Raw genomic sequence first — 16,093 nt, forward strand, 5'->3', positions numbered from 1 at the left:
ATTTTTTTAAACGCATGTTCTCTAGCTAATATCAAGCCAGTCACAAAAACAAATGCTCACCCATCAATGGAGGATGCAGACCCGTATTTTTCTGGGCTTATTTTAATTTGCTGCCGGCCTAGGGCATACTGTTTTTTCACCTCTTCTGCCAACACAGCCATTTTAGGTATAAAGGGAGAAGTCAGTATACTCATGAAAGGGAGAAGCCAAGGTAAGCTGCTGTGTGAAAGCAAAGTCTGTGCTTTTATGAATGGGAGGGTGGGCGTTCCAAAGATAATTGCTTTTTGATCTGAGTGATTGAAGGAAATGACTTTTCTGAACGAACCTTGCACAGAATTCAGTCAGTCAGGGCACAATTTCTTTCACATGCCACAGTTCACCCATCAATCCCACCCCCAGATCCCCCGCTTCCCGTGTGGACTCGGCCTGGTGCGCAAAACAGCCCACACCCGCTTTCCAACTAACATCAAAGAGCAACAAAGGAGAACGAACAAGCTCTCACCATATCTGAAGCTGTAAACTAAAATCATTATCCCCTTTCCCTTGTCGCCTACAGAGTTTTCAGTCCAGGCAAAGTTTTTATGCTTTTTTAAATGAAGTTCTTCGAGGCAGGATGTTTGAAGCAGTCATCCAAGCTTGTCATTTAATGGAAACTGTGTGCAGGAAATTGCCAAGATGGAGATATTTGAGTCAAGCAGCCCTCTAACTGGAGGGAGGGAAGTGAAGCAAATTCTCCCGTCTACATCTTCTGAGTTCTACGGGGGAGGGTTATTAAGAAGACCAGCCCCCCTCCCAGAGGATGGGGGGTTGGGAACACTGGCTTTAGTGTGGAAAATCTCTCTCTCTCTCTCTCACACACATACACGCACACACACGCACACCCCAAATTGCAGTTTGTCTGAGCTACACAACACCACCTCTCCCCTCCTGCCACTCCCTGGGAGAGAAGGAGGAGAGCACAGCTCAAAAGCAGTGCCTAAACCCAGGTCTAAGAATAAACTGTACCAAATCTTTCTGGTGACTGTAATTGTCAACATTTATGATCCGAGAAACAGGTTTAATTGTCTTCTGGAAAATGGGTGGTCTTGTGTTGTCACCTAGACAAAATGACGGCTGTCTCATGCCCTTATCCGGGCTCGGCTCTGCCGAACATTGTGCGTGTGCTAATTAGCGGGTCCTCACACCCCCCTTGTGAAGGCAAGTGAGGGGCCCACTCAGTGGCCCTGGGAGGTGGGAGTGAAAAGCTGGCATTCTGTGGCCACCACCCCTCCTTCCATGGCAGCCAAGGTGCCCAGCTGAAGGGCTCCCTTGAGCGCTGAGCCCGAGCAGAGGAACTGTGTGTTCTGACATCCTTTGCTAATGACCCCAGACGCCATGCCATTAAAAAACCCTATAGGTGGGCTTCCCTGGTGGCGCAGTGGTTGAGAGTCTGCCTGCCGATGCAGGGGACACGGGTTCGTGCCCCGCTCCGGGAGGATCCCACGTGCCGCGGAGCGGCTGGGCGCGTGAGCCATGGCGGCTGAGCCTGCGCGTCCGGAGCCTGTGCTCCACAACGGGAGAGGCCACAACAGTGAGGGGCCCGCGTGCCAGAAAACAAAAAAAAACCCTGTAGGTTTTTCCTCTGATAGCAGTTTTGAAAGGAGAGAAAGGGAAATGGGTGTTAAGTGAATGCCTCTTCTATACCAGGCAGTGGCTGATTTAATTTTCCCCAGAGTTATTATATCATTTTCCAGATGAGGAAACTGAGGCTCACAGAGAGATAAGGTGGATTAGGAAAAGGGGATTGGGTTATAGAGGAGAAAGGGAGCCTCCCATCCCTACCACCTGGAAGCAAAAACAAAACCCAACTCTGAGGTCCAGGCAACTCACACTGACCGGACCAAGAGTACTGTTTTCCTAGTAGCACCAACCAAATCTAGGCTGGCACACAGAAGGTGGTGGCGACCTCCCAGGATCTCCGCCCTGTCCTTTATCCAGTAGATTCTAATCCTAAAGGGAACCGGGGACTGTCATAGTCTACCTGGCATGGCTGTCACCTGTCCTGCTCCTTCCTTACACCTCTCCAGCTGATTTCTCTGTCTTGTCCCATTTCCCTTCTTAATCACAGGATCCCTCACCCCATGAAATCCAATCCCTAGCTGATTACTTGCCCGGCAGACAACTTTTAAGTGCTCTGCATGGCAGTCTGTAAAGCCAGGACAGTAACCCCCAACACTCACACCCGCAGATTTTGCACAGTAACTTGTCAGTGGTTTGGAAAACATTAACCCCACCATAAAGGCGCAGATAAAACCCTGTCTTCCCTCTCAGTTCTTTTTTTCTTAACTCAAGCACAAATCTTCCTGCCCACTAGAAAGCTGATATTTTCTTTTCGATAACTATAAAAATTAGCAACTTGGATGCACTGGGGAAAAAAAGATAAACTGCATATGTTCTTGCTTCTCTTTTTATCTAACCGAACAGTACAGTATTCCTGGGACACAGATGCCTGCTCTGTGTAAGTGATCGTCATATAGGGCTTGGCATCCTCATCTATCACACTGCCCTCTACGTATCTGCAGGGCTTTGAATAATCAAATCTGGGGAGCTGTATACCTTCTTGTTGTCCAAGTTCATTTCACAACACATTGGTTAAGCTGGTTTTTAATACGTCACCCAGGTCAATGTCAGTGAGCAGCTCTGAAGGCCTAATGAAGGTGTCTCAGTAGACAGAAGACTGGCAAAGTGGTTCCATGTTCCCCAGGGGGCTCTCCCTGAGCAATTCCACCCAAACCTTATAAACACACACCCTTCCTTGCTGACCTCCCGTGAGTCAAGGCTGTCAGTCATTCCCAAGCCAGCAGTGGTTTTATAAAATACACAAAGGGTAATTACAGAAAGATCCCCCCACGACTGTTCACATGTAATCTTACCCTAGGACTTGAACCCAGGCTCCCACTTGAGCCGTTTCCTACATAACTTCAATCGGGCAAACACAATAGTATGCACCTGCTTGGAGGGAGAGAAGGAAGCAGGGGTGGAGATGGGAAAGGGGAAGTTCAGACTAGCACAGCCCTGATCTTGAAGATTACTGTAAATCCTTTCGCAGTGTTGAAACAATTAGATCACTTGATTGGCCTTAACATTCCAAATCCCATAAATGAGCCTGGTGGGCACCTCATACTGTTAAGCAACGCATCATGCTGTTCCCACACCAACGTCTGGCTGAAGGAGAACAGACCAATTTTAATTTTATCACTAAGAAATTATACCTATTCCAGGCCTTGTGACAACGTCTATAATGATACGTAGAAATGTGGTTTTTGTTAACTTTTTTTTTTTTTTTTTTTTTTGCGGTACGTGGGCCTCTCACTGTTGTGGCCTTTCCTGCTGCGGAGCACAGACTCTGGACGCGCAGGTTCAGCGGCCATGGCTCACGGGCCCAGCCGCTCCGCGGCATGTGGGATCCTCCCGGACCGGGGCACGAATCCATGTCCCCTGCATCGGCAGGCGGACTCCCAATCATCGCGCCACCAGGGAAGCCCAACATTTTATTTTTTAAAATTACTTTTGCTTTAGACATCGCATGAATAAAAATTTTAAAGTGCAGTTTCAAAAGTTGTTTTCTTCCTCAAAATTTGGAAGTAGATATTTTGAAATGGTAAATTTCACTCAAAAGAGTTTTTTTTTCAAACACCATCTTTTACAAGTTCCAAATACTAATACTTCTGAGATGCAAATATTCACACAGCATGAAGTACTGTGCTATCTACCACCGTCACACTAAAACAAATAGAACATATGGTCCCTGATGTCTTATAAGTCTCCTGAATTATAAAACCAAATAAACAAATAAGCACGTGTATCCATCACAGAGCCCATAAAACTAAAAAGATGCAGGTCAAGTTCATTGTTAATTCTCACGCATGTCTCAAGAAAGACAGATGAGACAGACAGAGAGAGAAACAGAAGAGGGAAAGGGAGAGGGAAGCAGAGAAGGCAAAAAGAGAGAAAGAAGAAAGTACAAAATCAACCCCTGGGGCTCCAGAGCAGGGCTGCCGCTGGGGGAAGTCGGGGGCTCCTCGAGGATGGCGGGGAGGCACCTTTTCCCATTATATCTCAGGATGGCAGAGGAAGCAACAGGCTCTGACAAGATGGGACAAAAGATGGTTGATTATGTCACAGTAATCAACCCTAAAATAATGCTAACTCTGTGCCAGGCACCTTAAATGTATTAACCACCTAAATCTTCCTAACAACCTGTGAGATTTAAACCCATATTCAGATGAGTTTAAATACAAGAAGTCTAAGAACTTGCCCAAGGTCATGCAGTCAGAAACTGGGAGAGTCAAGATTAGAACCCAGAAGACAGGTTCCAAGAATCCATGCACTTAGCAGCCACTGGGCTCTGCTGCAAACACACTAGAGCTCACCCCACCGTGTGCGTTACTCCATCAGGCCAGGCGCCTGAGAGGCTCTGCCGATAAAGGACCCTGCCTAAAGACATGCTCAGCCTTTGGCTCACCTCTGTCCATGTGATACAGTCCTCTGGCCCTGCTTTGGCACAGTTTTTATCTTCTTGGAACTAGATTCGAGTTTTTGTAACTACCAAAAATCAGAGCCATGCATGGTAAATAGGGTGAGCTCTGGAAAATGAGTTTTTAGGTGAACAACAGTGGATGATGGTGAAGTAATGAAACTATTTTCCTCGTGTGGCCCAGGAACTGCTTTGATAGAACCAAAAGAGGGGGTCCACGCGTGTCACAGGCAATTGTGCATTGTTGAAATTCACATGCAGGGGTCATTTTGATCTTTCTGAGAAGTTTGCTTGTTTTGATCACTTTCCAGTCAATTCCACACTCTGTCACTTCTCACCGTGTCTGAGGAGCATTTCCTTTTAAGTATAATATTTATCTTTAGTATTGTCTTTTGTAACTTTAGCTCTCCCACACAGGCATCTAGAGCACTCTTGCCTTTCCTGATAAAAAGTAGTAGGTGTAATGACTTTGGTAGGACTGAAATAGGAATCTTGATCTTTTTTTTTTTAAAATAAATTTATTTATTTAATTATTATTATTTTTTAAATTTTGGCTGCATTGGGTCTTCGTTGCTGTGTGGGCTTTCTCTAGTTGCGGCGAGCGGGGGCTACTCTTCGTTGCTGTGTGCGTGCTTCTCATTGCGGTGGCTTCTCTTGTTGCAGAGCACGGGCTCTAGAGCGCAGGCTCAGTAGTTGTGGCGCACGGGCTTAGTTGCTCCGTGGCATGGGGGATCTTCCTGGCCCAGGGCTCGAACCCATGTCCCCTGCCCCTGCATTGGCAGACGGATTCTTAACCACTGTGCCACCAGGGAAGCCCAGGAATCCTATTCTTTTAAACTCTGATATCTCATGAGAGATTTACCAGAAAGAAATAAAATGACTTCAGTGGCCAGACCCCGCAGGCTGCAGCGCTTGGGGAATTCCCCAAATCCAAGGGGTCAGTATTGCTGGCTCCAGGATTTGAATTTATTAGTTCATGCAGAGTTAACTAATTAGGATGAGGGGAACTGACTCACACTAACTCTACACATTAGAAACTGATGTATAAACCAGACTAGATATTTACTTATTTGCCATGGAGGAATTGTCCTTCCCATAATTATACAACCTATTGTGACCAAATACAGTGTATTTCTCCAGTGCCTTAAAACTGATTTCTCTTTCTAGATTTCAAGAAGGCTCTTGATCATTTGTCACCATTCCATCACTTCAGACTGTAGACATTACGATAGATTAAGCTACTAATTTTACATTAGGTTATTTGTTTCAACCATTTCTTCATATTATCTTCTATGCTTGGTCATCTCAAATGGACTGGCTATTTACCAGCCCATCTACAACTCACCTCTTGATTTGGGCAACCGTATAGAATTTCTCAGTTAATGATCTATGTTCCTTACTTGGTGCATTAGAATTCACTTGTATATTAGTACTAAGTTTAAATTAAATAAAAATAAAAGTTTAACTATTCCCCCCTCACTAAAGACAATTACAATAATAGCTGACATTTGTTGACTTCCTACTATGACCCAGGCTCTGTTATAAGCACTTTGCAGGTATTGACTTATTTAACCCTCACTACCCTGGGAGGTAGCTTCCATGATTCTCCACATCTCACAGATGAGGAAACTGACCTGAGACATAACTTTCTCAGGGTCAAAGGGTTAATAAGTGGCAGAGCTAAGATGCAAACACAGTTTGATGCCCACAGTCTTAACCACAACACTAAATTACCCTCTTAGACTCTTTGCTACTTGGGTGTTATGACTATTACAGATGAAAACAAAACAAAACAAAAAAAAAAGGAAGCAGCTGTTTTTCTCACTTGCCCTGACCCTAGCTAACTGTTCTTCACTTTTTTGCATTTTATCCATGCAGAACAAAGCTATATTTGTAATTAAACTCCAGATAAGTAAGTACCTGTTTTTAGCAGGGCCAAAAATTTGAGAAGGTTTAGCTGTAGCTGATAAAATATTTAAACCCAGTGATGTTTTGGATGGAATGTAAAGATTCTTTCCTGTGTTATCAAAGCCTTGGGATATCCATAGATCCTTCCATTCTGCACTTTCCTAGTCGTTCCCTCACAGACATCGCAACCCTCTCCTCGAGTTTCTGGGGCCCCCAGCTGGGGACAGCTACACCTGGGCGTGAGAACAGGGAGCATGATAGCTGCAGGCAGGACAAGCAGCTAGATGAGAACAAAAGATAATGGAAATATTGGGCAGCTGTAACTATTATCCACTTCTGACTGAGACATCTTAGGCAGGTCATTTAATTGTTCTGCCTCCGTTCTTCTTCCTTTGAAATGGCATTAGCAGTACTTGCTTCTGCCCACCTCATGAGGGGCATTTTGACACTAAAGAGGCAATGTTTAGAAAAGTTTTTTGCTCTCTTCAGAATGTCCAAATAGAATCCAAATTTGTTGTGTATTTTCTACTGCTGAACACCTGCATGAGACTATTTTTAAGCTACTTTCTTTTAGCCTTCTTATAGCAGCAGGTAGATTTGGACAGTTTGACCTTGGCCCAGCCTTAAAAAATTGATCCAGCGAAGCAAACGGCCTGTGTTGGTGATGGCTGAGGTGTGGTGGGAAGGACTTGGAGTGAGGATGCTTGGGTTTGAGTACTGAGTTCAGGCCCTGCCATCTGAGTTGGGTGAAATGGAGGCAGTCACATTCTCTCTGGGACTCAGTTTCTTCATCTGTAAAATGGGGGCTCTGTTTTAGAGTTGTGATGAGGACATAGGGGAATGCATATGAAGGGGTGTCATGATTGCACAAATCTAACTCCTAGTCTACTTCTCCCTCGTTTAGCATTGGAAGAGACCTCACACATTGCCTGGTCCCATCCTTCCATTTACAGGTCAGAAAACTAAGGCTCAAGGAGGTCAGATGACTTCTCCAGGGCCTTGTCTCCTGACTCCTGTTCTCACTCCCTCTCTACTTTCCCTGGTTTTTGAGTGGCTTCTTACAACAGAAGACGCAGCTTCTGAAAGGACAGAGAGACAGAGGGCACCCTCCCAGGATGCTAGTCAGCTTGTACCTCAAGTGTGAAGAAGAAAAGTCTACACTCAGATGTCAGCCAGAGCTTGGAAGAAATAGATTCAGCCATTAAAGTAATCCTCGCACACCTCAGTGAGTAAATACAGTCACCCATATAGGAACGAGGTAGGAATAAGACAACAGGTGCTTTGAGAGGATTACATGTATTTGTTACTGGGGACATGCAAAAGCCGTTTCCAAGCATTTATTATTTTCATTTAACATTTATTCAATAAAGAGGGTCGCAGAGCACGCTCTCATAATCTGAGCCCCTTTTGACTGTGTGCACAGCTTTTCAGATGCCTGCAATTTCTTCCTCTTACTTACAAAGATGTTTATTGAACTACAAGAAGTAAGTAAACACCTGGAGAGATCTCAGAGTAAACCTGTTGAATGGTTCCTCTCCCTAATAGAAGGGATCAGATAGATACCTGAACTTCAGTGAATCCCAAAATACTCCAGCAGAAGGAATTAAGCCCTTAAATGTCCATACTACTGGTAGACAGAGAGAAGCAGAAAATTTCAGGGTTGGAAGAAACATTATGATGGGGTCTGGATGCCCCAGGATTTTGTTAAAATGTAGATTCTGGATCAATCAGTCTGCAGGTGGATTCTGAAGTTTTGTGTTTCTAAAAAGCTCCCAGGTGATGTTGACACTGGTTTGGGACCACACTTTGAGTAACAACTCCATTCACTATGCACCTGTTCTTAGCTATTATTGGATAAAGCAAATAAAGCTTTGCAAAGCCTTTTGGGTGCTTGTATTAAGAAAAGATATAAGTTGATCAAGATATCACTTATATGTGGAATCTAAAAAAATGGTACAAATGAACTTATGTACAAAATAGAAATAGAGTTACAGATGTAGAAAACAAACTTATGGTTACCAAGGAGGAAAGGGGGGGGATAAATTGGGAGATTGGTATTGACATTTACACACTATTATATATAAAACAGATAACTAATAAGAACCTACTGATAGCACAGGGAACTCTACTCAATACTCTGTAATGACCTGTATGGGAAAAGAATCTAAAAAAGAGTGGATATATGTATATGTATAACTGATTCACTTTGCTGTACAGCAGAAACTAACACAGCATTGTAAATCAACTCTACTCCAATAAAAATTAATTTTAAAAAAAAGATTGTCTCTAAGTATAGGAGAAACAAGTGCTACCTCCATCACCAAAAAGAGATAACTGAAAATTCTAGTTAAGATTAAGGAATTTGCAATTTAATATATCACTTTCTCCAAGGGGATCCACCTTTGAATCAGGGCTGGGGGGAAATGAGAATGCTGAACACAGTATTCCTCTAATAGCGCCATGGCAGGCCCAAGAGGCGGGTAGGTGGGAGACGTATCTGGGGGAATGTGCCCTTTCTAGCAGGCCACAGCACCTTCAAATATTCTGACTCTGGAAACTATGTCTTTTGAACCCTATGCCTGAAATAACCAAAAATAATTATCTGTATGTAATTTTGTAGACATTTCAGCCAATTTCCAAGTGTAGAAGTTTAACTTAAAGGACTACAATCACCATAGTTTAAGCAACTTTGCGTTGCCCATGGTATTTAGCACAATGTCTTGCTCAAAGTAAAGCCCTAATAAATATATTTTGACAGGGGGAGAGGGTGAGTAGAAGTATATTCATAGCCCTGGGAGATATGGTGACAGGAAAAACTACTAGTTTTTCATTGGTTCCCATAGGCAAAATTACTATATAAACTGGATAATTCAATTATTTTGCCCTCAATCAATTGTTCTCTTGTAATTAATCCAGTCTTAAACTTTACCGAGTAGGTCCTGGATTCAGCCTCTCTACAAGAGAATTTCTGGTGTTTGGGGGCTCATGTAGCAACCAGTTTGTCACCTAGGACCATAAAAATTCCAATACTCTAAAAAAGGTCTTCACATGACAGTTGATCCAATGTGACAGTAGATCAACGAATGTAAAGATGTATTGACCCTTAAAGGACTCTACAGTCACTGAATAAATGATATAAAGTTATCTTGATTATGAACAAATTTATTTCAACTTTCCTTTTTTCACCGAATATTTGTTAATACACTGAATTCAAAACACCAGTTTTTTTTTCAGTTGAAGAACTTCAATCCTAAGATGACAGATTAGAAAACATTTTAAATCACAAACCTTTTTATTAAACATGGGGGGAAATGAGTTAGGGTGAACTCAATAGAAGGTAAACATAGAGTTTTCAAATTGCAATTATATACAGCTCAGTCACAAAGCCCTGTACACTGTTTTTTCCAATCAGCTTCACTGAGGTGTGAGTTAAAGTGTGCAGCCTGATGAGTTTTGACAAACATGACTGCCACTACCACCAAGATATAGAATACTTGTCTCATCCCCCAAATTTCCTTCAATCCCTTTATGATCAATGCCCACCAACCTTGACAACTACAGATCTGCTTTATGTCACTATGGTTTTGCCTTTTCTAGTTGTTTATATAAGTGGAATCCCACGGCAGGTAGTCTTTTTGGTCCCGCTTCTTCCACTTAGTCTGTTGCTTTTGCGATTCATCCTATGTTGTTGTGTCTAGCAGCAGTTTGCTCCTTTTTATTGCTAAGTAATATTCCATTGTGTGCATATATCATAATTGGTTTATCCATTCAGCAGCTGATGGACATTTGGGCTGTTCCTAGTTTGGGCCTATTGTGAACAAAACTTCTATGAACACCCATGTACAGGTCTTTGTGCTGGACATAGCTTTCATTTATCCTGGGTAAATACCTTCGATGTGGGATTGGTGAATCATATAGGAAGTATATATTTAACTTTATAAGAAACTGCCAGACTGTTTCTCTGAAAAGGGCTGTGTCATTTTGCATTTCCACCAGCAGATTTTGAAAGTTCTAGTTGCTTTACATTTTCACCAAAACTTGGTACTGTTAGTCCTTTTCGTATTTGTCACTCTAGTGTAGGTGTAGCAGTCATCTTGGTATCTTAATTTGCATTTCCCTAATGACTAATGATGTTGAATATCTTTTTTGTTCCTATTGGTCATTCATATACCTCCTTTAATTCACAATTGTTTACAACGGTTTTAGAGTAAAGGTGGCCCCACTTTAAAGATCAATGAACTAAGGCCACAGAAAGAAAATGTAAATGCTCACATTTATGCCACAGAGCTCCTGAGACAATGTCCTTAAGGAAGAAAGGAGAGGTTTTATTAAGCAGAGTTAGGAAAACTGATATGTGTGAATTTCCACGAGTACATTTGCTAGTCTACTAAATAGAGAGATAGAGATTTTTAAACACAATGGTATAATTTTCAAGTGAGAAAAAAATTGAATCCTAAATTAAATGAGGGGAAAGAAAATACCTTAAAATGTTAATTCACAATTTTTAAAAATCTCAGCTTTAGGTAAGATTTTGACATACAGTGAATATAGTATGGTAGTTTAGAGTGTTGGCGGTAAAGCCAGACAGTCTGGATTCAAATCCTGGCTCTGGCACATATGTGCTGATAAGCCAGGTTGTTGAGCACTCTGAGTCTGATGTCTTTAATGTATGAAATGTATAAAATGAAAATAACAATATTATTATTATAAACAATAATAATAAACAAAGGTTTGTTGGGATAACACATGTATTTAGAATGGTGTCTGGCATGTATTAAGTGTAATGTAATAAATATTAGTCATTGTTATTATGATGATGATATTATTATTATATAGACACTTGAAAGCATGAGATTGAAATACGTAGCCACTGAGCTAAACAAACACACATGTAATTTTCTCTATAAATAGACCCTTTACAAGATTGGTTCTTGAGATCAATTGAGGTCACCACTGGTTGGAATGAGGCCTATTTACCACCTCAGAACACGTTTAAGGATGACTCATTTCTGAAAAATCATCCCAGGTAATATGTTAGATGAATTGTCCTCCTTTCTAAAAGGAAGACTTCACCTCTTCCAGTACTAAGAAAAAAGAGCTGAGAGAATGGTTTCCTGAAAACAAACCCATAATTTGATGTTCTTCAACCCAAATAATTAGCCAGTGGCTCCTAAGGAGTTTCTTTGTAAGACATTCTGGATATGAGGCCAATCACTTGCTAGAACAGCAGCTTCTAACCTTAGCAATATTAAGGTAAAAATAAATAAATTAAAAATTATTATAATCAATTAATTATAAAAATTATAACCAATGAATTATAATTTTATTTTTATTGAAATATAGTAGATTTACAACATATCTGTTTCAGATGTACAGCAAAATGATTGAGTTATATGTATAAATGTATATATTCTTTTTTTACATTCTCTTCCATTATAGGTTATTACAAGATATTGAGTATAGTTCCCTGTGCTATACAGTAGGCCCTTGTTGATTATTCTATATATAGTAGTGTGTATATTTTAATCCCAAACTCCTAGCTTATCCCTCCCCCCATTTCCCCTTTGGTAACCATAAGTTTGTTTTCTATGTCTGTGGGTCTATTTCTATTTTGTAAATAAGTTCATTTGTATCCTTTTTTTTAGATTCCTCATATAAGCAACATCACATATTTGTCTTTCTCTGTCTGGCTTGCTTCACTTAGTATGATAATCTCTAGGTCCATCCATGTTGCTGCAAATGGCATTCCTTCATTCTTTTTTTATGGCTGAGTGATATTCTAATGTGTATATATATCACATCTTGTTTGTCCATTTATCTGTTGATAGACACTTAGCACCAATAATTTGATACTGCATTTAAATTAATATTTCAGTAATCATTTCATTTTCTACCTACTTGTGAAAAATAGTACACATATATGTAGGGCAGTTATTCATTAAACCAACTAAAAACGCTTGCCGAGGACCCTTGCAATCACTCCAAGTACCCCACAGGGTCTAGGGCTCACAGATGGGGAACCTCTATACCAGAACATACATGCAGATTTTTTCAGCCTTGGCTCTCCTGAGAGAATTCCCCCATGTTGTGCTCAGTGACATCTTCTTGTACTAAGATCATAACAGTTTCACCGAGAGTTTTGTGTTTATCGTGTAGAATGTGTGTACAAGCCACACACTGTTGTAAAGGCCTCTAAGCCCAGGAGAGACCGTCCAGTTTCTTCAAATACTTAAATGTTCTCTGTGTTCTTGACTGTGGTTTGTGGTATCTTCCTTCTGATTCTAGCAGGATCCTTTCTGTAACTGGTCCTAACTGCTTTCTGTAAGGAGGCAGATTGCAGAGACAGTTCCAACTTACTCAGTGAAGGCCCTCCAACTTCTGGACTTCTTTTCTTCTGCATGACAAAGATGAGACTTCTTCTCTGTAGAGATCACAGGTGCATCTGTACAGGTGTGAGTCCCTTGTGAACCCCTGGGAGAAGCTATGACTTGTGGGGTCAGGTCCCACCCATTCATCTCCTCTTCACGCAATGGTGGAAAGCCAATAGCGTTAACACAGGCAGGGAGATGAGTCCGCAACGAATTGCTCTTACGCAGCAAAGACCAACTGGTGGTTCGCTTTTCTAGTAAATTCCCAAAATCTGGAGTCATTTGGGTCCAAAGGGGGAACTTGTGAGAGTAGGGGCAGGGCAGGGGGAACAAGGCAAAAATAGAAGCAACAAAAATATGCCTTCAGTGTTTGCCTGCTCATTGGACCAGCACTGAGCCAGTACTCCCGTGGCCTGAATAACTGATACTTTTTATAAGTAACTGAAGAGCTATAAAAAGCTTAGCATTTAAGAAAACAACAAACAGCTGTGTCGAATGAACAAGAAAAATCTAAAGAAAGAGCCTGTCTGAGTGGCAAGAGGTCACACTGCTTCATGAGGAAGTGCTAGAACATCACCAACATTTGCTACATCAGTGTGTTTTCCTGGCTGGTTATACTACTCTTCCTTTCACCTCAGTGCCACTTCCCCATTGAAATAGAAAAACAAATGCATGTCACCAGAACGCTCCGCAATATTTCCTGGAAACAGCATTTCTTTTCGGTGCACTTAACCGTGTGTTGGGCAGTGGTGCACATGAGGGGCTCCCGATCAGCAGAGTGAACAAACACCTTACGCAGTCAGGCTGAGCCTCACTGCCCTGGGACCCCTGGGCTTAGTTCACATGTGTCTTGAGGTCCCACACAGCTGCCCTTCACTTTAACGGAAAATGCCATCTGCAGGAACCACAGCTAGCAAAAGGCAGCAATAACCCTCCCTACTTCCTCTGGTAATTATCCATAAACTCAATAATGAGGCAATTACCAGTGGGAGGCAGTATGGTAAAGTGATCAGATATATGGGCTTGGGGCTCTGAATTCCAACTCCTGCACTTACTCCTGGGGGACCTTGAGAAGTTAACTAACCTCTCTGCACCCTAGTTCCCTCAATAGTAATGAGTAAGCCAAACAAAGTCATCTTCCCCTAGCCTTCAGCTGAGCCTTTGGTGCGCTTGTTAGACAATGGTCTATGATGACTCTAAGAGGGGGTACAGCCATCTTCCCTAATTTCCAATCTTTAGGTATCTTTTCTTAATGGCACATAATAAATGTTAGTTGGGACAAACAGTAAGTGAATAGGAAAATGCAGACCTAGATCCAACCATTTCAATAATTACATTAAATGTAGGTGGATTCAACACTTTGATTTAAAAAGCGGAGATGGTCAGAACAGATAAAAAGTAAAACCCGACTATGTATTGCCTATAAAAGATATACTTTAAACATAAGGATTCAGATCAGTTGAAATGAATTGGATGGAAAATGTGTGTCATAAGAAGGCTGGAGCAGCTACAATAGTATTAGATAAAGCAGACTTCATTACAAAGAGTTTGCCATAGGAAAAGAGGGACTTCTCATAATTCAACAGAAAGACATAATAATTATAAATGGATATGCACCTAATAACAGAGTTTAAAATACATAAAATAAAACAGCCACGTAAAGGGAGAAAAGACAATTCTATAATCATAGCTGGAGATTTTAACACACACCCCCATAGCAATTGATAGAGTCGCTAGACCAAAAAATCCCTAAAAACGTAGAGGATTTGAACCATACTATTAATAAATATCAACCATAATTTTCTTTTCCTTTGATACACATTTTCAGACACTTGCAAAGCTGCCAGTTCTGGCTCCCCACCAGCAAGGAAGCCACTCAGCCCATTGTCCCTTCAAAAGGCACAGAAGTGTGGACGGTATCATACTTGGAGCAACCTTTCAAAACTTAGTCTACGGAGAAGTGTCTGGATGCTGCAAGGTGGCTACATCTTGTTGTTTTTTTTTTTTTCCTCTTCAGCCTGTTTTATATGAACCAACTCTAGAATCACCAGTCTGTTCTCACAGCCATCCTGCCATCTGCTAGGCTTGACAGCCATTGCCGGAGCTTTCAGAATCCTTCCCTAAGATATCTGGAGTGTCGCCACAACAGATGTTTAGCCATCACATTTCATACATACTGCCTAGGGCAAGACCTCCCTCCGTATGAGGAGAGTGTTGGAGGTCATGTGGAATATTAAAATCCTTTGAAACCGTCCATAGCAAAAGAATTTACACTTTGGCTCTGCCCCTTAGGGCAGAACTCTAAACAAACATAGCCCTCATTTATCTTTATTAGCAATTACTCAGATAAAATTGAAGATTGCATTTGAAAGAAAAAATAAATAGCAAAAAAAAATTGAACTTTTGAAAAATGTAAAAGATCAGGTTGTACCTTGAAAATATTTGCTGCTGCCTCTTTTCTGCCTAAGGCTGTGAGTTACGTTGCAGCCTTGCATTCCATGGAGTGTCTGCAGAGTGAGATATGTGTGATCCAAGGGCCTTATTATCCCAGGTGAACTGGGCAAAGACTTCCCCAAATAAGCAACTTATTTTTCTTTCACTTGAGGACATGGACCTCAGGTAGATAAAATTTCAGTTAAAAGGTCTGCCTGCAGAGAATTAGACACTTCCAAGGTTTGTGGATTTCACATGTGTTGGCATCTCTAACCATCATAAATCTCCTTTCCAGCATTCCATTCATCCCAACAGCCCTTGCTATGCCAAGCCCACGATGGAGGTTAGACAAAGTCTAGGGATTATGGATGTGGGACAAGAGGGGGCCTTTGCAAAGGTTTTCTTTAAGACCCATGATTTAAATAGTCCATTCAGGGGACTTCCCTGGTGATCCAGTGGTAAAGAATCCGCCTGCCAATGCAGGGGACGCGGGTTCGATCCCTGGGCAGACAACTAAGATCCCACATGCCTCGGGGCAACTAAGCCCGCATGCCACAACTACTGTACCTGCGCGCCTCAACTAGAGAGAAGCCCGCACACCGCAATGAAGACTCGCTGCAGCCAAAAAAATTTTAAAATTTAAAAAGAAAATATATTAATTAATTAAATAATTTTTTAAAAATAGTCCATTCAGTCATAGGCTAGGGCAACAGAAGATCATGGCATTGATAGAGGCAGAGAAACCATTTCTTAATAGTGAAGGCTTCTTGTCTTCCTCTTGGGAGGATGCCCTCCCAACAAAGCAGTAGCTCCCAGAGAGAAGAATCTACTATTTTCAAGCCCTTTTACCTCTAATCCCATTGGCAAC

This window comes from Orcinus orca, chromosome 12 (assembly GCF_937001465.1).
Source record: "Orcinus orca chromosome 12, mOrcOrc1.1, whole genome shotgun sequence".
In the NCBI taxonomy this organism is placed as follows: domain Eukaryota; kingdom Metazoa; phylum Chordata; class Mammalia; order Artiodactyla; family Delphinidae; genus Orcinus; species Orcinus orca.